This window comes from Passer domesticus, chromosome 2, assembly GCF_036417665.1.
Source record: "Passer domesticus isolate bPasDom1 chromosome 2, bPasDom1.hap1, whole genome shotgun sequence".
Taxonomy (NCBI): domain Eukaryota; kingdom Metazoa; phylum Chordata; class Aves; order Passeriformes; family Passeridae; genus Passer; species Passer domesticus.
This window is the reverse complement of record NC_087475.1, coordinates 59,536,439-59,556,456: the sequence shown is the minus strand read 5'-3', so window position 1 is coordinate 59,556,456 and position 20,018 is coordinate 59,536,439. Positions and strand designations below refer to the sequence as shown.

The 20,018-nt window shown below is 36.9% G+C and overlaps 1 long non-coding RNA gene across 3 annotated transcripts; it reads right to left on the bottom strand.

Moving 5' to 3' along the window:
* Positions 1-9,772: 9,772 nt before the first annotated feature.
* On the bottom strand, positions 9,773-18,741 carry LOC135295455 (uncharacterized). 3 transcript variants are annotated; one of them, XR_010357562.1, is made up of 4 exons: positions 18,673-18,741; positions 13,328-13,490; positions 12,437-12,911; positions 9,773-9,876 (listed from the first exon to the last, which is right to left on the bottom strand). It is a non-coding gene; the product is annotated as an uncharacterized LOC135295455 (long non-coding RNA). The 3 variants fall into 3 exon arrangements; XR_010357561.1 differs by lacking the exon at positions 9,773-9,876 and adding an exon at positions 15,418-15,541 and having other exon boundaries at positions 11,455-12,911; positions 18,673-18,734; XR_010357560.1 differs by lacking the exon at positions 9,773-9,876 and having other exon boundaries at positions 11,455-12,911.
* Positions 18,742-20,018: the final 1,277 nt, after the last annotated feature.

The window sequence follows — 20,018 nt, the reverse complement described above, 5'->3', positions numbered from 1 at the left end:
GTGATTCTGCACACACAGAGTGGCCAATTAACAAGACACTTGAAATACTTGCTAAGTGAAGATATTTTGCAGTAGCTGTTGCAGGTTAATATACACCCAAGAAATATGTCTACTGATTATGGAGCAGCTGAGATACAAAGAAATGGATGGAATCAATCAGGAATGGGAGATCCTCTTGGAATTTGGATACAGGAATTGTGCTGCACCACTGCCCTTTTCTGTCAAGAGACATAGCCCTCTAATTAGGCTATGTGGTGGCAAAATTGATACACAACTGAGGTTTAAAAACTTTATTTCTCAAAGTAGGTTAATTGGAATCTTATGTACTTACTTTCAGCTTGCCCCTGTAACTCCTTCAGTGCAGGAAAATGAGACTCCTTTCTTCCCCTGCTTAATCCATTTATGCTGTGAAACTACACATGAAAATTTTGTCAATGAGGATTGAGAATTTTAAAAAACCCATTTCTAATACAAAGTTAGGACTTCTGTTCTAGAGTTGCACTGTCGTAGATCAAGAACAACTTGACTGAATTCAATGACCCTAATTCCCCTTCCACCTACTAATGAAACAAATTTCTCAGTCAGATCATAATCATGGCCTTAATCTGAGAGACTGTATGTTTAACTAAAATGTGCCCCTGTGACTGTCTAATGTGCTTGGTCTTTCTCTATGCTTTTAATATGACATCCTGGCATCCATCTCTCTTCCAATAATATACACTTGACTAGTTTTGCTATCATCTCCAGAAAGCTCTTAGTGGAATAAAACTATAAAAGGTGGGGGAAAACAAGATGCTACAATGTTCTATCCTTCTCCTGTTACTACCATGTGGGTTTACCTTTCTATAAGCCTACTTTATATGTTGAAAGACTGCAAAACAGTCTCCCTAGATACTTCTCTGGTTGAACAATCCCAACTCTCTCAGTCTTCCTTCATAGGAGAGGTGCTCCAGATCCCTGACTATTTTCCTGGACATCCTCTAGACATATTCTAAATGTTTCATGTCTTTCTTGGGCTTGGAGCCCCAGAGCTGAACACAGCTGTCCAAGTGGGATCTCACCAGAGCAGAAGGACAGGATCACCTCTCTCAACCTGCTGGCCACCCCTCTTTTGATGCAGTCATCATGGTTGGCTTTCTGGGCTACAAGCACACACAACCGACTTAGAATTAATTTTTCATGCACCAATATTTCCCAGTGCTTCTCAGGACCGCTCCCCATCCATCTGACTCCCAGTCTGTGTCAATATTGCTGGTTGTCCTCACCCAGGTGTGGGATTTTGCACTTGGCTTTAGCAAACTTCATGAGGTTCACATGCACTCAATCCTCAAGGCTGTCAAGGTCTATTTGGATGGCATCCCTTCCCTCCCACAAATCAACTGCATCACTCAGTTTGGTTTTACCCTCAAACTTGCTGAGGGTATGCTCAATCCCATCTGTGTCATTAATGAAGACACTAAATAGTACTGGTCCCAGAATAGACCCTTGAAAGACACTACTCATTACTGGTTTCCACTTGGATCTTGAGCCATTGCCTGATCATCCTGATGCATCCTTAGGTGTAACAGCTATAGATAGATAGATGGATGGATAGATAGATAGATAGATAGATAGATAGATAGATAGATAGATAGATAGATAGATGCACACATATAGGTAAAGCCCTTTTCTGTTGCAATTCTCACTTTCTGCCGGCATCATCAGTTAAACAATTTCCTTTATTTCACTTAAGAAAGGTTGAATTAACTTGTAACTGTCTGAAATGTACAGAGAAGGTATGTTACTACTTCAGGGGGATTTAAAGACACAGAAGAAATGTCACAGAATTGCAAAGTATGACTGTTATTTGGGCAGTCATCCAGCCCACAGTGTAGAAACACCTGTGAATATCTGAATAGTTTAGTCAATGATTTCCAATTATATCCATGGATAAGTGAGTCTGCTTAGCCAGAATAACTAGTCATTTCAGCACTTTTTTTAGTGTTAAGCTGAAATGCAATATTGCACTATCACTGTTCTCATATTCCTTTGTCCAAATCCAGATGAATCCATTTTTGCTTAACCTTGAGAACTGATATGAAATTATATTCAAGCAAATGTTTTTACCCTTCTTGTTTATGTCCTTCGATAAAGGTGTCAGTCTGTTAGAGACTATTTCTTTGATGAGTACTGTGCATTATCTGCCTACTCACAACAAGATATTAATCACATCTAATTTTACAGTGGTTTATTTAAATTAGAGATGTGCATTATGTGTTAAACTAAAAGTTATCTCCCACTTCTCATCAAACCACAAGCCAACCAAACCAAATATAATGCACACCGCACAAGTAAGTTGAAAGACAGTGGTGTTAACAGAGGAGGGTGATATCTTGTGGCCAAAAAACTAAGACAAAGTTTAAGCATCCTGCCAGTCTATTTGAATGCAAATTTCTCTTTGCTTGTGAAAATACAAAATAAAACTGTATTTTTTTTGTGTTTCACCGTACAATACAATGTTCAATTATATTTGTTATCACTGTTGATGAATCTGGAGCAATTTTAAAGCTCATAAAATCTCTGGAAACACTGTGTTTAGAAACACTCAGACATTTATGAAAGAGTTGTAGCTGTTGATTATATAGCCCAAAAGAAATGACCATGTTTCTGTACCAGGTAAGAACATGTCCAGCACAGACAGTTTTAGAGAGCCAGTCAGTGGAAGTTAATATTCAAATGAATCAGCTCTCTGATCATTAAGCTGCAATTTCTTTAACTTGATTCTAATTTTGCTGGGGGAAAAAAATCTCAACCAAAAATTAAATGAAAAAAAGTTTTATGCAATTAAGAAGAGTAATACAGCTGTCTGAGAGGCAGAAGTTCTACCAAATTTGTACAGAAGGAGTCATCTGAATAAGGGAGAAAGAAAAAAGTATCCACATATGCCTATCACATTTTTTAAAGCATTTCTGAAAAGGGCTCAGAAACTATGCAACTGAAGCTGGTTTGAGAAAATACGTAGAACTGCCTGATCATTAAAACAGGAAAATTTGAGAGCACTTTCCATCACCTTAAAGGTTACAAGAGAATCTTTCACAGGGTTTGCTATTTTAATTGATTCTTATTTAGCAAGGTTTATTAATTTTAGTTTATTTTTAAAAATTGAATCTGTTGGAAAAACTTATAAGAGTGTGCTCCAAAATGACAAATTAAAAGAATAGGAAAACTAGAGAGAAAGAAAAAAGAAAGAGGCACTCAGGAAACCTGAAATCTGAGAGGGAAATGTAAAGTTAGAGAGAAATGTTTCATATTTTTTTGTCTTTTGTCTAACATAAAGGATATTTTCTCCTAGTCTCATGTCTTGAAATGATCCCACTAGTAAATTCCAAGTGAAGTCACTTTTTTTTTTGGTGTGTTCCTATGGTCAATGCTTTGTGTGAGGAGACACGAATCTTGACTCCACGTTTCAGAAGGTCGATTTATTATATTATGTGATATATATGATATTAAAATTATATACTAAAAACTGTACTAAGAGAATAGAGAGAAAATGATTCCTCAGAAGGCTAGAAAGAACAGGAATGGAATGAATAACAAAGACTCGTGACTCTCAGAGTCCGAGCCAGCTGACTGTGATTGGCCATTAATTAGAAACAGCCAACGTCTGTGCACCAATCACAGATGCACCTATTGGTAAACAATTTCCAGACCATATTTCACAGCCATCAGATAGTTAATTGTTTACATTTCTTTTCTGAGGTTTCTCAGCTAAAATAGGAGAAAAATCCTAGCAAAAGATTTTTCATAAAATATCATGGCTACATGTTCCTGATAATTTTATAAGGATAAAACCAATCTTCTGTCTCTTCAAATTTTGTTTTAAGCCTTGACCTCTTAGGTTGATGGTGATGACTCTGAAGAAAGAGCAAATAAAACAAAATCAGGTAATGATGGAAATAGTCTTACAAAAATTAATTTCCAAATTGTTACAGGCCAGAAAATGTGTTAAAATCTGATATTGGCATTTATTCATTTAGCAGTTCACAAAGAAATTTTCTCGATATCTCTATATTAATATGAGTATTGAAGCTTGAAGTGGTTCTATCTTCTTCAACCTTAGAAATATTTTCTGTGTCAAAATTTATACAAGCTGTCCAAATCTACACAAATCTATGCAAATCTACACAAATATATATATATAATGTATATACATATAATCTAGCAATTAACTTGGACATAGCAACATAATTGTTACCTGTACCCCCCAACCAAATAAGAAAACCCCTTAGAAAGCATAATTTTTGTCTGTATTACTCAGCACTTTCCAAAGGTATTTTGTCAAAACAAAATTATTTTGCTATATATAATTTGAAGTACACTGGGCTACACCCTGAATTTTCCTGAAGTAGTTTGCAATTTCATTCTGCTTTGAAAAACTTTTGAACTCCCTCCTACATTGGTGGTACAGGTCAAAACCCATCCGCTACTACATAAACTATAAGCAAACATCTCAAACATATTTATCATGAAAAAAACCATCACTGAGGTTTTCATCAAACTGAGGAGGCTTCTTGATTTTACAAGAAGAAATTACTTTTCTTGATCACTGTCTACAATGGAACTTATGTCACTGCATCTGTGACCCAGGTCAGGATTGTTCTTAATAATCATAATTAATTTTTGCAGACCAGCTTGTCTGCAGCAACAACAGCTGTTCCTTTAACTAACTATCTACATTTTGGCAAGCAACTGCAAACAGAACTGAAAAATTTTTGCCTTACATTTCACTTGACATACAGCATGAAAACTAGGAGCAAAGTCAATCTTAATGAGCCGCTTTTGTGTCATTTTATTCTGTATACAGATCTTTTACTAGGATTTATGGTTTCCTCTTTTCTCATTGAAGACTTTTCAATCTGTCTATAATAACTTCGGCCAAATAATCCTCCCAAAGCCAAGAGAGATTTCTCCATATCTTCAATGGGAACATTTTCAAATGATTAAAGACAAGTAGAGATTATATGACAAATATTTTTTGTTGTTTCTGGGAGGTTGTAGGGTTTGGGTTTTTTTACTATTTAGGAGATTTTTTTAAATAAGAGTAGTTGCTTCATGTTTGGTCAAATCTTACAAAATGAGTTCAGTAATTAATAAGTAAAAAGAATCTAATTGGAGCTGGGTTTGGTGTTCTTAAAATGGATTCAGATGCATGCAGATAACACATTTCCAAGTTGCTACTATGATCTCATTTAATAGCTCATAGAGAGTAAAAATTTTTAGGCACATTCTTGTAAGTGAATATATATGAATTTTTACGAAATACACCATTCTGTTTCTATCCTAACAAGTAGATACAGTGACTAAGGTGGATACAGTCCAGAGGCCTAGCCTGACAAACTCAGATATAGCAAGTTAGGTGAGATTAATACCATCTTGAATGCTAAGGACATTATTCATTAAAAGATTATGTCAAACTGAATTGTTGAATATGAAATGGACAAGGAAAGGGACTGATTTCCATTCTGCCTTTTGTCCACTTCTGTATAAAGATAGTCCAATTGCATTTTGTTACCGCAGAGCAGATTTACTAAATAAATTTGTGTTATATACTTGCTTCCAGTGTGTGGGGAAATGAACTGTGAATGTCTCCAAATCTGATGTCCAATTCTCATCTAATAATTCTAGGCTTTGTTTATAGTTAACAAACACAAATTAATTCAAAGAAGGTCTCATCTGAAATATTTCAATGATTACAAATGAAATGAAGAGTGACTATCTTTTAGAAGCCCCATTTAGGAAAAATAAGTCCCAAGACAGTTATTTTAATAACATAAAATATGTATTATCAGATATTACTGAGCTGCATAATAACTCTCTGTCCTGAAGGATGGAGTTTTTTCTAGCTTAAACAAGTTTTCTGAATATTGCCGAAAATCATAGTGAGTGTCCTTTACATTATTATCCAGTCTCAATGAAGCTTGATTTCTATTTGTTACAGACTATAGCTGGAGCATACTGTGATCACTCTTCTTCAACAGAGGGAATCCAAAGAGTTAAGGTCTTTCTCGGGTTTTGTGTAGTGTGACCATTCATATAATTCGGTAGACAAAATAAAGCCTACTAAAGTAATTAGATATATAGTTATACCAATTGATTGACAGATTGACATAAAAGGGACTTAATTGAAGCCACATATAGGTTAATTTTTAAATTAAAATTATAATAGTAATGTTGAGTTGATAACATATATGTCTAGATCCTCTTTTCTTACATTTTCACTCAGCTTGCCTCTAATTCCTTTGTCTGAGTACCTCTGATTTTTATTTTATCTCTGAACATATTCTCATAATTCTTCTCTAGTTTTCCTTCTGTGTCTTTTATACCTGTAGATTATTACTCTTGGATTATTTATCTTTCATACTTAATGTATTTTTCATGAAACATCTCTCTGAATCAGTTACATGAAGAGTCAAAACCCAAGAAACCAACTGTCTAACAAAAAGCTTTGCTTTATATATCTACAATTTATGGAAAAACAGGAAGGGATGCCTAAGATACCTAGTCTACTCACCAAAAATCCTGGGAATGTTGAGAACTTGGAGACACTGTACTGCAGTGCTCATTGGTAGTTTCAGTATCCTCAAGTACAAAGTACACGTTCATGCATCCAAATTTTTGTCCACTTTTTGTTCTTTTCAAGTTTTGTCAGTTTCCCAGTTCTTTATTTGTGACTTCATTATCTTTACCTGTTGTTTTCAAGCTGCTGCCCCTGGGTAAGATTTCATTTTTATATCTAAGGACATTTATCTCAGGTTTCCTAATCTTCTTCCATAATACACAGGGAGTTTCAAAGAAAAGAATGGCTGGTTTTCTTTTTATTTTGTTAGAAAGGTTCAATTGTGAATTATTTATATTAATGGTTGCTCATACTAGCTATAGCCTAACCAGTCCGCAGCATCCCTGATATCTTTCCTCATGTATATAATTAATTTATGAAGCAGACAAAACCCTAACTCTTTTTCTCTTTCTTGTCATACCGCTAAATTCCATACCCTAAAAGTACTGTTTCAGATTTGCTTTGTCTGTGTTATGTATTATGAAGTGGTCAATACCAACCTTTCTCCCTGGAAATAATTTATCTTGTTGATTTCTGTAGGTCACAGTTGCAAGTTTTTATATTAAGCTGATAGAAGATTTATATACATTCCATTAAAAATATTTAAAAAATCTTGTCCTCTCCATAAACAATTTTTAACCTCTCTCACAGTGAATGAGATGCTTATCTTTTGCTCCTTAAAACCTTATTAAAGCTCTCACATGCATATGTTGTTGGCATTGATCACACTACCACGATGTCTAATGCTGACAGATCAGACGATATTTTTGCAGCATTCATAGCAGCATGTGTATGATTGCTAACTATCTTTGTCCTTGGTTTATTTACAAGGAACGTGCACAATTTCTAATACTGAAGTCATGTCCTAATCTTAGGCTTTTGATGTGTAAATAATTTTTCCTTCTTACTAAAATAATTTCCATACCTTTATATTCCTGCTACTACAAAGATCTATCAATTCAGCTGACTTTAGAGACAAAATCTGGTCTGGCTTTATTTTCTTCCGTGAGTATTGATGTGATGCACAATTTAAATCTCTTAAACATAGCTCTGTTTCCTAGTAAATATAAGATCACCTTTGCTAGTAATGGACTACAGATTTTACTAAGGTACAATACAGATGTCAGATCATATATTGTCTGGCTTTATCCAGATTTGTCGTGTCTGCATTAGCTTCAACTTACCTTGGTTAGCTGCAACAAGAATTTCTTAATGAGTAGATGACTGTTACCTACTACTACTTACTGTTACCTAAAAGTTTGTTTTACTTTTACTAAGTCTTATATACATGCATGATGTGACATGCATTGCTAAAAATGGTGAATCTAAAACTACAAAGTTTTCATTCTGTGTAAGAGCAACTGATTTCTGAATTGTCTGAGATGCAATGTAAAGGAAGACTATGCTGGGGTAGCAGCAAGACTCCTCGAATATGTTGCATTAAGGTTGGTTCAGGATAATTCTAGTAGCTCCAGGGCTATCAGCAACTGAACAACAGAAAGTTAATGGTAGCTATGCAAAATGAAAAGCTATTTTGGGGGATAAAAAGGAGGACAAAGAACAGGTGTCTTATATGTACAATGCACCATATGTACTTTGTGGAGTTTCAGATCAGTGAAAAAAAGATCAAGGAGTAAAGCATGGTAGAAAATATAATAATGGACTCAATAAAACTTTGGAGAAAGAAGCAACTATCACTATCGACATGAGACACCCAGTCGTTGTCATCATATTTCTCCAAGTGCTGACAACTTTCATAATGTTTCTCATGCTTATCTGAAATTAAACATCAGGACCCAGAGGACTCTGAAAACAATATGAATATAATTTTTTTTCTCTTATAATGGCTTTTATGTGTTCCATTGTCAATGAAATTTGTTTTGCATTTGAGAATGAAAGAGCAATAGTACTATTGAATGTCAGTTTGTTAGACACTGACTTTACACAAATCTACAGTTAGATGGTTGGCATCCCATCCACTTCCTGATGTCACCTCAGAAAAAGAAGGGAGACCACAGGAGAACACTAGTACTAAAGTCTGAACCTTATGTTATCAACGTGTTTTGAAGTTAGCAATTTTAACACTGGAATATTATTATTTGTCATATCTTACCTATGAAAATACATAATATCAAAACAATATTAGCAAAAAAATGGAAGTAGAAGTGGAGGCCTACTGGATATGAAGTAGAAACCACTAGCAGAGACTGTGGTTGTCCAGAAGTGTCCCATAGACAAACTAAATGTGAATGATTCTTTCCCTGATCTCTTGACTCACACAGGTGGGAACACTAAATTACCACACCTACTTCTGGAGACCAAAATTTCACTTTTTCACCATGTATTTGGCTCAGGTGCCCAGATGTTAACAGCAGGAGCTACAGGGGTGGGCTCTGTTCTGCAGGTTCCTGCCAACTCAAACTAATGCACTGCAGGACATATCTGAGCCCCTCAGCCAAGATGATGGCTTCTTGTGGAAAACATACTTAAGAAAGGGCAAAAAATGCAAGGTGGAGGCAGCTAGAGAGATCAAAAGGGAATGAGAAACAGCAGAGGGAACAACAAGATGAGAGAAGAAAATGTACCAGCCACTGGAGCGGAGACTCCCCTGCAGCTCACTGAGGACATTGGAGGTGGATATTTTCTGAAGAAGTTCAGTTCATGGAGATGGGAGCAGAAAAGAGGTCTGAGCATAAAGGAGTACTGGAGAGGAAGCAACTCCTAATTATTACAGCCCCACCCTCTCCTGGACCACTAAATGGGGGGATTGGAGGTATAGGAAGAGAAGGAGTGAAGCTCAGCTTGGAAAAAGGGAGATGAAAAGTGTCATTTTAATGTTTGCATTTTTGCTTCTCACTATCCAAATTTTACATGGCAATAAATTGAATTTATTTTCTCTGAATTGAGTTTTGTCCCAGAGAGTAGCTGATAAGCAATCTTCTTGTTCTTTTCCTATTTCCACATTCCTCCTGCCCTCAACACAGTTCTGCTGAGACTGTTCTGAGCCTTACCCTCCTCTGAAGTTAATCCACCAGACCATGATCTCAAGGGAAATAGCATAAGGCATAAAAACATATATAAAATATAAAAGGGTGAAAACCAGGTCAGATGTCTTTTATTGCTAGCATGGGAGGTACTAAGACACTGAATCTTGCATGCAACACCTCCAGTTCTGTAGGCAGCTGCACAAAAGGTGACTGGATGGCTAACATGATGTTTCCTTTAACTTCATGATGAAATGGTTGAGTATCCATTTACAAATGGATTAGGCAAGAGCAGTCCTCAAAAAGACAAAAGAATGACATTGAAATCCAGATACCTGGGTGTGTGAATAAGAGACATTAAGCACCTTGTCATATATTGCCACAAACTAAAGCATAGCCAGATATTCTCATTATTGTTCCTATAGTAGTTGCTGAAATGTTCATAGCTGTAATGTACTGAGTTATTCTGTGAAAGGTTTTGTCATTCTATAAGATAAACTTCACCTGACCAGAGTTCCTGTTTTAGCAAATCTCATTATCCCTTCTGCAGACAACCAAAAATTTTGGCTAGGATACCTACTCTTTTCTGTCTTCAAAGGATAGCGTATTTCTGGCTGAAATGGGGCTAACTTTTTTTTTATACCAGCCCATATGGTGCTGTGCTTTTGCATTTGTGGCTAAATTAGAACAGTACTTTGGTTACCTCTAAACAGCCTTTCCATCTTTCTGCCTTATTACCTTGCTAAATCTTATTCTGGTGAGCTCAAGAGGTCAGGAAGTGATATAGTGACAGCTGATCCAAAAAAACCAAAGCCACGTATATGACCTTTATGTCTAACAATAAAAAGCTCAGAAAAATGAGGAAGGAGGGGAAATGCTCCTGGTTATGCCATTTGTCTTCTCAAGTAACCATTACATGAGCTGAGGCCCTGCTTCCCAGGAAGTGGTTGGACATCTCTCTGCTGATGGGAAGAAGCAAATAAATTTCTCTTTTTTGCTTTGCTTTCCCTGCTATGCTCTTATTACTCTGGTCCTCAAATCTTCTCACTGTCCTCCTACTTTCTTCCTGTCCTCTGAGAGTGCTACATAAGCCAAATGCATGGTGGGTGTTTGGCTGCAGGTTGGGGTCAACCTGCCACACATGCCTACGGCAGATAGAGCCATGCGTTGTAAGCCAAATATTTACCAGAAGGACAAGGGCATTTTCTACAGCAAGAACATATAGCATAAATCTTTCCCTACTTCTTGCTAGCACCTGAGATAAGGTCCCTATACAGCTGAAAACTTCATCTACAACTCAACTCAATATTTGAATTACTCTGGGCTCCTCTAGGAAAGGTCAAATGAATTATCTTGGATGTCAGGATGTGGCTATAATACTTGTTTTCAGAAATTATTAAATACCTTCCCAGATAAAGTGTATTATTGTAATCCATTGTCTAACATTACATTTTATAGTTTATTCATTAAACTTCAGGAACGTGAGGCCACCAGCTTTCGCCCGAAGCTCAGGTCAGTAGCATTCAAATGCTACTTAAATTTAAATCGAAGGATAGACAAAGTAAAGTTTCACTTTCTCAAAATATGCAAGAATGTAAGAGAGCTGATAAATCCTTAAGGATACAATCTTCAAAATGCTATCTTTATTTTTTAATTAGCTATCCTTTCCTTTAGACTTGTGAGTATTTATCCCCACAATCTATGTGACCAGCAGATACCTGCTGGGAGTTCTTCTGGACATCTGTATTTTCCCCTTGTCCCAGAGAGGATTTAGTAGTGTAGTCCAAGGTAAAAAAAAATGCTTTACTTGAACAGATTTTCTTCTTTTTATCTTCTTTAAATATTTGGTTACTTACATAAAATTAATAAAGGTATCCTGGAGCATAATTAATGAGAAAAACACCCCAAAACTTTTAGGGAGTTATGACTTTTTAATATTTATATCACTAATTTCCAAATAGATCTATAAGCACCCTGTGGCTAAGCTGACTCAACATATTTCAAAGACTATGGAGGGTGAAAGGGAAAAAAAGGTGAAAATTCATTTGTAGACATAAAGAGAAGTGTGTGCAATGTCTAGCCAACTGAAACAATGCTGATATTTTATGTATACAGCTTCTGAGGCTTTGAGATTTTTATGCAGAGAAATAAAGCATACACAGTTCCAAAGGATGTTGTGAGAAAAGGAAGGTGTGTGCATATCACTGTGCAAAAGTCCAATCTTAGGGATCAGGACTCTTGAGGTCTGTGAGCTGAGCAAACATACTGTGGTGGAATTACTGAGGTGTTGAACTGTCCCTGGCCTGCGCAGTGTAGGAAAAATGTCTTCACAAAAATGTCAAAATTTGCCAAAAGAGTACTTGTTATAGTGCAGTTGTATTTTTCTTTGGAAAAGAAAAAGCTACAAAAACCCCAAATTTGGCTTATATGAAACAATTATATATATATAGCGATTATGCAAAGTGACATTTCAATAATGATCTGGGTTTGAAGAAAGCATGACACCAGCTGAGGGTCACAGTGAGTACAGTGAAAAGTAAAAGCAGGTGCTAAAGACAATCTGGCGTAATTTAAATTTAGGTTGCTAATACAAACAAAGTGTTGATCTGCTTGAGAATAGGAAGTCTCTACAGAGAGATCCAGACAGACTGGATCAATGGGCTGAGGACAACAGCATGATGTCCAGTTAGGTCAAGTGTCAGGTCCTGCACTTGTATTTCAACAACCCTATGCAACACTCCAGACTTGTGGAAGAGTAGCTTGAGAAATGCTCAGCAGGAAGGAGCTTGGGGCTGCTGGCTGGAAGCTGGCTGTACATGAGTCTGCAGTGTGCCCAGGTGGCCAGGAGAGTCCATACCTTGGCTTTTATCAAGAAGGGTGTGGCCAGCAGGATGACAAAAGTGATTGTCTCTCTTCTCCGCACTGGTGAGGCCACACGTAGAGGGCACTGTGTTCAGTTTTGGACCATTCAGCTCAAAAACAGCAGTGAGGTGCTGGAACAAGTTCAGAGAAGGCCAATGAATCTGGTGAAGGAGTTGGAGCACAAGTCATGAGGAGTGGCTGAGAGAACTGGGGTTGTTAAGTTTGAAGAAGAAGAGGATCAGACAAAGTTCAGATTAAATATGAAGGATAAAAAGTCACTAAAAGAATGTTCAGATATTTGAATAAATTGCCTATAAAGATAATGGAGTCACCGCCTCTGGAAATGTTCAAAAGGCATCTGTATGTGGCACTGGATGTGGATATGGTTTAGGGGTGGTCATGGTGATGCTAGGAATACAGTGGACTAGATGATCTTGAAGGCCTCTTCCAAGCTGGATGCTTCTGTGATTCTATGAAACATAAAGAAAAAAAAAAAAAAAAGTGAATATTAAAAAAAACACAAAAACAAAACAAAACAAGAAAAAAGCAACCAAACAAACAAAGCCCCCAAAAAACCAAACCAAAACAAGTCCCTCAGTTTAAAATAATTTTCTGGGAAGATATATGGGCATGTATTGATTTGTATAATAACAGCAGTGACCTGCAAACTTGACCAGAATCTAACAAATGCTACATCAGTGGAGAACATTTGGGGGGAAATAACTTTTGGATGTTTCAGAACAAGCAGAAAAGAGCTGATGAAGGAATTCAGGCAACTTCATCATTGTCTCTGTGGATTTGACCTTGGAAACAGTTCCACTGGCCCCATATGACATCATCTTGTTTGTTTTCTGTGACAGTTTGGAAATCAAAAATGAACCTTTACCTTGCATCCTTATACTGAATGCTCTTTTCTCCAGCTTATGCCAAAACGCTTTATTGTATTCTATTTTTTTTTTTAGTTCCTTGTCATGGATGCTTTTCTTTCTAGTCAGTAGTTATTAAATGGAAGGTTTTAAAAGATTGGTTCTCAGCATGCAGCCAAAAACCTGGAGGAGAAAACATTTTAAGTAGCTCAATTTCTTCAAAGTATTAGATTCACACAAAAAATTCTGAACCAATCAAGAACTGGCTGAATAGCAGATCCCAGAGGGTTGTAGTCAGTGGTGCAGGATATAAAATGCCTATCACTAATGGTGTACCCCAAGTTTCAACACGGGGTCCAGTAGCGTTTAACTTATCCATCAATGACTTGGATGAAGAGGTAGGTGCTGTTAGGAACTGGTTTAATCACAGAGGAGTAAAGATAAATAAACAAAGTGAATAAAACAGAAAGAACTTTGAAGGTTTGAAATACTGTCAAAAAAAAAGACCCGATATAAATCCAAACAAGATTGAATGTTAATACCAAAAGTAAGAGAGGAAAAGAAAAAGAAAAATAGAGAAACGTTAGAAAAATGTAAGGTTACTTTAAAAAGCATAGGTAAAATGAGGTACTACTACACTATGGTACCTCTGTGGCTGCTGAGATGGAACGAGGGGAGCGGAGCAATTTTTGCCTTTTTTTCTGCTGTTTGGAGTGCCTTATGTGCCTTCTCCGATCTCGGGGGCGGTTGGGCTGGGAAGCAGCAGCTCATCCCTCGGGATGCCGGCGCGGTGCCCGAGGCTGCGGCCGGACCTCGGGGCGCTCCCGGCGCTCTCTCCGCGGGATGCGGGAGCGGGCGGGGGCTCCGCAGCTCGCCCCGGCTCCGCTCCGGGGCTGCAGCGCCGGGCGCTCTCCCCAGAGCGGCATCGGCTCCCGGGGGCCTCAGGGTGTCCCGCAGCACGCCATAGTGGTGGGGGGAAGGAAAATCAGGGATTCTGCCCCTCGCTTTCCCCTCCACGTTTTGCACCAGTTTCGCCTTCCTTTTCGTGTACCTCAAGGCGGGCTACTCACAGCCCATCCCGCACACAGTTTCCAGGTGTTCAAGAGTGAATGTGATAAGCAGACACAATGAGGAAGCACTTTTGGACTCCTTTCTCTTATTACTCTTATTATCAAGGTCTTCCAGGTGCCATGTTGTCCAGTTTGTTGATGACACAAAGCTGGGAGGAGTGGCTAATAGCCCAGAGTGGCTTCCTTCAGAAGGACCTCGACAGGCTGGAGAGATGGGCAGAGAAGAGATGTCTGAACTTCAACAAAGTCAAGTGCAGGGTCTTGCACCTGGGGAGGAGCAACCCCATGCACCAGCACAGGTGGTGACCTATTGGAAAGCAGCTGAGCAGAGAAGGATCTGGGAATCCTGTAGAACAACAAGCTGTCCATGAGCACGTCTGTGATTCTGTGTAACATATTGCAGTCATTGTAAGTGTCTGTTGATGCTAGGACTGGTCTATGAAAGGAATGAGTGGTACACACACACCTTAAACAACTAAATAATTTCTATGCTCACTTTAGAAGCTCTCACTCCAAATATCTGCATGTGAACAAATTCTCTAGATTTTTTTTATAGTCAGTGGGGAAAGAAGTAAGTCTAGGCTGTAATTAATCTGCTCTCATCAGTTGTTCAGTGTCCATTTAGGAACAGCTGTCTACGCTGAAGAACCAGCCTAAGTAATTGGGCTGTACCCCTGTGCACAACACTTCACTTGCTACTGCACATCTTTCTGCCATCTAAGTAACAAAGAGAAATGTTTTGTCATACTTTTCAAATAAAATGAACTGACTCAACCTTGTTTAATACCATGGATAAGGCCTGCCTCCTTTTATTCCCCTGTAAGTTAACAGCACTTTGTTGAAATGCAAAAGCTTCTAGGGTTTTCAGACAAATCAATAAACAAACAAAAAACCAACAACATAGCAACAACAAGAGAATGCCAACCAAACCCCCACCTTTAAATGCTATAGTTCAATGCCACATCTTGTGTTTGCTAACAGAAAAAATACAACAGCTCAAAATAATGTTCCAAACATTATAAATGCTTTGAAAAACTTACACAAGTTATTTTCAAACTCCATGAGAGATGTCAGCTCTTTTCTTTAATACAAAATCTTTTCCTGTCACCTTCTGCTTACTGGTCTTTGGTAAACTTCTGTAGTTGACTTTGTCAGTTTACAACCCTTTACAAGCAAAAAACAACATAAAGTGCTCCATGGTTTCACAGTAGGTCTCATGTCATCAGATTCAAGATAAACAATGGTATATGTTCTTTAAAGCAAGTAAAATATATGTCTCAATATATAACACATCTGTGCTTCAGTCTTGCAAAATTACTTTTATATGACGAACACCACTGAGCAAGCAAAGGAAGATCTTCCTATGCTGAAGCCCTAAGGTTGTGGAATCAGCCTTCCTCTTCAGATCCATGTACCAGAAAATTTTAAAAAGGTCAATGGCTATTGTCAGTGGCTTTAATTTATCACAAACAGAAGAAAAAAAAATAAGGAAGAGATTAATAAAAGAAAGCCCTCCCCCCTTTTTTTTTCTTGCATAATTATTTTATCATTTCTTTTACTTTTCCTTCCCTCTTCTGATTTTCTTTCCTGTCTTTACAGACTGTGGATCCAGAGTCACATTGTTTTGGTTTTTGAAGTCACCGATCACCAGCTGCAGTGAAGGAATTGCTTTCAGGCTTTCAACATATGTATATGTTGCAAGCCTGAAACAAATGCAATGTAATTCAATTAGCTGTAGCACAACTGAAAGAGTAAAACTGACCTGAAAATACATTATGCTTTTCGAGGACTAAAAATGCTCACATATTAAGAACTGTCATGATTTATGTGATGTGTGATACTTATTTACTTGTAGCTCTTTGACAATGTGCATGAATTTCAGAATTGCCTTATTTTATTTTCCATTGCTTTTAATGCTTACTTCCCCACAAAAATGACACTTGGACTGTTACTATGCTGTCATCATCTATACTTGACTTAGTGAGTTTCTCCTCCAAAGTTTTCAGTAATTTCTGTATTTCCTTGCTGGAACTGCATCTTTATGTTGCCTCTCACCGTTTTACTTCCTTTAGTGTTCTTTGAAATTGCTGATGTGTTTGTATTGTTCACCAAAGCAGAATGTACATGTTGTTTCATACCACCCACTTCCATCTATAATTTAGAAGCATTATTTTCATTATATCAGAAATCTAATTATTTTCAAGTTTAAAAAAAAAAGCTTTTGAATTTTGTAACATTATGACACATGATACATATCTTATGTTTTGCAGAACCTGTGCTATATGTAACTTTTATTTCCTTTTTTTACTAGGGCAAATGTGCTATTTTTCCTTTTCCTAAATGTGTTAAGCCCTTATGTTGAACAGATGAGTAAAGACATAATTAGATGAGATCTTCCATTCAGACTTGAGTCTTTCGTGAAATTAATACTTCATTCACAAGTCACCACTTCCCCAGTGGATCCTAAGTGCTTCTACAGTTCTCCAGTGTAAAGCATGTTACATCAGATAAATTATTTCAATTTTCACTAAAACAGCTCACAGAGCTGATTTATTCAAATATCACAACTCATTGGGAGAGCAGGGATTTCCATTCCCTTTCAGCGGGACTCAATAAGTCATTCAAGCTGAATCAGAAGAGTATCTCTTGATACACCTAACTTGTCAACATGAAATGGTGAAGTTGACACTGCTAGAGGTGTCATTGCATGAAATCCTGTGGCTGACATACAACAAGAAAACAGTTAGATTGTGTTAAAGTCACAAGGTAAACTAAAACAGGCCTCCTTTCTATCACCATTCAAGAGTGTTCACACTTGAGGAAGAATTGTCAACTCCATTGATAATAGTCCTTAACATGACATCTCTCTAGAGATTACTACAGAAGTATTTCAGAGGGTTACATAAAGTGGGAGCTGAATGACAAGAAGGCTGAGGCCTGATTGAAAGATACTGAAAGTCATTTTTTAAACTTCTTTCAAATTGGGAGCTGAAGAAAACATAAGACTTGTCTATTATCTTGAGGTAGGAAAAGGTAGCAAGAAAATTGCTATTCTGTTGAAACATATTGTGTTAGGGCAAGTAATAGATTGTTTTCTCCTTAGTTGGCTGGCTCCTGTAGCTAAGGAAAAAGAACCAGGATTTTCCACTGCTGAGGTCCCAGATTTAATCCATATTGGACCAAAAATCTTTTCCAGCATTTTCATTCACCATCTGAGTTCAAGCTGTTCAAGTGTCATTTTTTTTCCAGCTTGTAAGGCGCTGTGTGCTTTGAGAAACTGATATTTTGTTGTGCACCTAGAAAGGCATAATACTGTCAACTGTAATATAAATAATGCTGATGACACCGAATAGGACAAAATGGCTCAGTGTTATCAATCACTGTCAAAGAAGCAAACAAAAAGTTTATCTGACAAACATAGCTATTTAATGTGGTTTTTTTTCCTACTACAGAAACATGAACAGCTTATGTGTTTTAGGGAAGCTTTCCAAAAGCCTGTCACTGATTTTTAGCTCCAGATTGCCACTGAAAATAAAAAAGGTGGGAGTGTGACTTCCCCTGTGTCATTGAAAATTTCCTCTTGCACACTTCATGTACTTTGTGCTTCATTCTTAATCTAATAAAAAATGTATAACTCACCTTCAGATACTCCCTATTGTTTGTACCAAACAAAAGTGGGAAAACACTGTAAAGCATTTACAAGAATATGGATTCGTTTTCTTGAGTGAGTTCGCTTCAACTGTTTTCATGCCTGCTTTGTGCTTACTTCCTGCCAATATTGCAGTGATCAAGTTTACTAGTGATAAAATTCATGAAAGATACCTTCAGCCTGAATGCTCAGTTGCCAAAAGCAAAATCTGAATTGCATAACTAATCAGTGGTGTAAATTTCAAATATCTCAGTCACTATTGCATTTCAAAAATGTACCTCAGCTTTTAATTTAATATTTTAACAAAATAAAATTTAGTTCTCTAGTCAGGAGTAAGACAAAGACAATTCATTGGCTGAAAATAAAAATTTAATGGAGATCAAGAAAAAACAGTATTGGGCAAGTTAGAATGTAGATATCAGAAGATATTTGGGTATTTAAAGACACAGATCAGTTTTATGGTTTATATTATCGGATTAAATTATTTGCTTTATTGTTTTCACTGAAGGTTTGGATATCAAATAATTTTAAAAATTAGGAAACTTACAGTAAACATCTATCTTCATCATTATGTACTCAAGGTAGAATTAATCTCAGAATTATTTATAGTCAGTAGGGGGCTGGACAGCACCAAAGGGAAATTTACCTTTTCTCTTTAAGGTTTCTGGGTTAAATGTGATGATTCCTCTTCTTCTTGCATTAACTTGCATAACTGCCAAGACTGGCCTACACTGCACAGACAAAAGTGGAATTTTACAAATCCTCTCATATATTTTAGTAGAATCATAACATGAAGTAGCCTGAAAAAACACAAAATCTCATCGTTTTATTAGTTACAGAATGAAAATGCAAATAAAGCTTTTCACAGTGAAAATTCTCAATGTGTTCTTGAGCTAAATCTGAACAATAGTTAAAGCAAGGGAAACTGTAAGGCATGTTTTCCTACTTATATGTGAAGTTTAAGATAGCATGAATGTTGATATCTGTGTGTCTCATACTGTGTTAGTTTTTCCAGCATGATCAATATTAAAGATCTTAACTTACCTGTACTTGACTGCTTATTTTCATTTAGCTCCTTATAAACCCTTATAGTTGTGTGTTTGGATCTCAGGATTTTGCTTGTTTGTTTGTGGGGGTTTTCTTGATTTTTTTTTGAAGTTGCGAAATAATGAAAAGATTCTGAATTGGGACAACTTGGATGATAATACAAGAAACTGAACTTAGGAAATTAAACATCAAGATGACCCGTGATGTTATTTCTGTGTATTTCACATAGTTTCTTATCAAGAATCATAGAAGAATATCAGGTTAAAATTTGATCCCTCTGTGAAATCACCAGCTGGATCTTTCAAATACTGGGAAGAGTTCCAAACAAAATGTCATAAAATAGAATGCTTAGAGTGAAAACCTGGCTGCATTTAAGTCAGTGGTAAAGTATTCATTGATTTTTGAGGAATTTATAGCAAGTGTAAGACTAAATAATGAACAATGTATTATTACAATTTTAATGTGTAAAATGACTAAAGGATACAGACAGATTTTCTTTATACATTTCATTTAGCTATTATATGTCCTTCTATGACCTCAAATTTTATCTCCTGAGCATTTCTAATTATTCAGAGTAGACTTACTGTAGAAATAGCTTACACATCTGTCATATTCACCAAAAAGGAAGATTTAAAGCATATACTGTGTTTATTATGCTAATTCACTTTGAAATCTATGGTGAAGGTGCTCATGCCTTTCAAACTGAGTTTGCATAGTAAATTTAAGATAGGTCCTGGTGGCCCACAGACAATATCCCTGAAGCAGCTTTAGCAGTGCCTTAAGGAAGTGTGCAGTACACCCACTGGGAAGTGTGCAGTACACATGCAGTGAGAAAAAGAGGGAAAACAGTAAGTACTTTTATTTTGCAGTCTATGCTTCAGTGGTTCACAGTTTGGATTTCTTTACTTAATATCTTCAGTTGTTGTAATCATGCTCTCTGAGGCC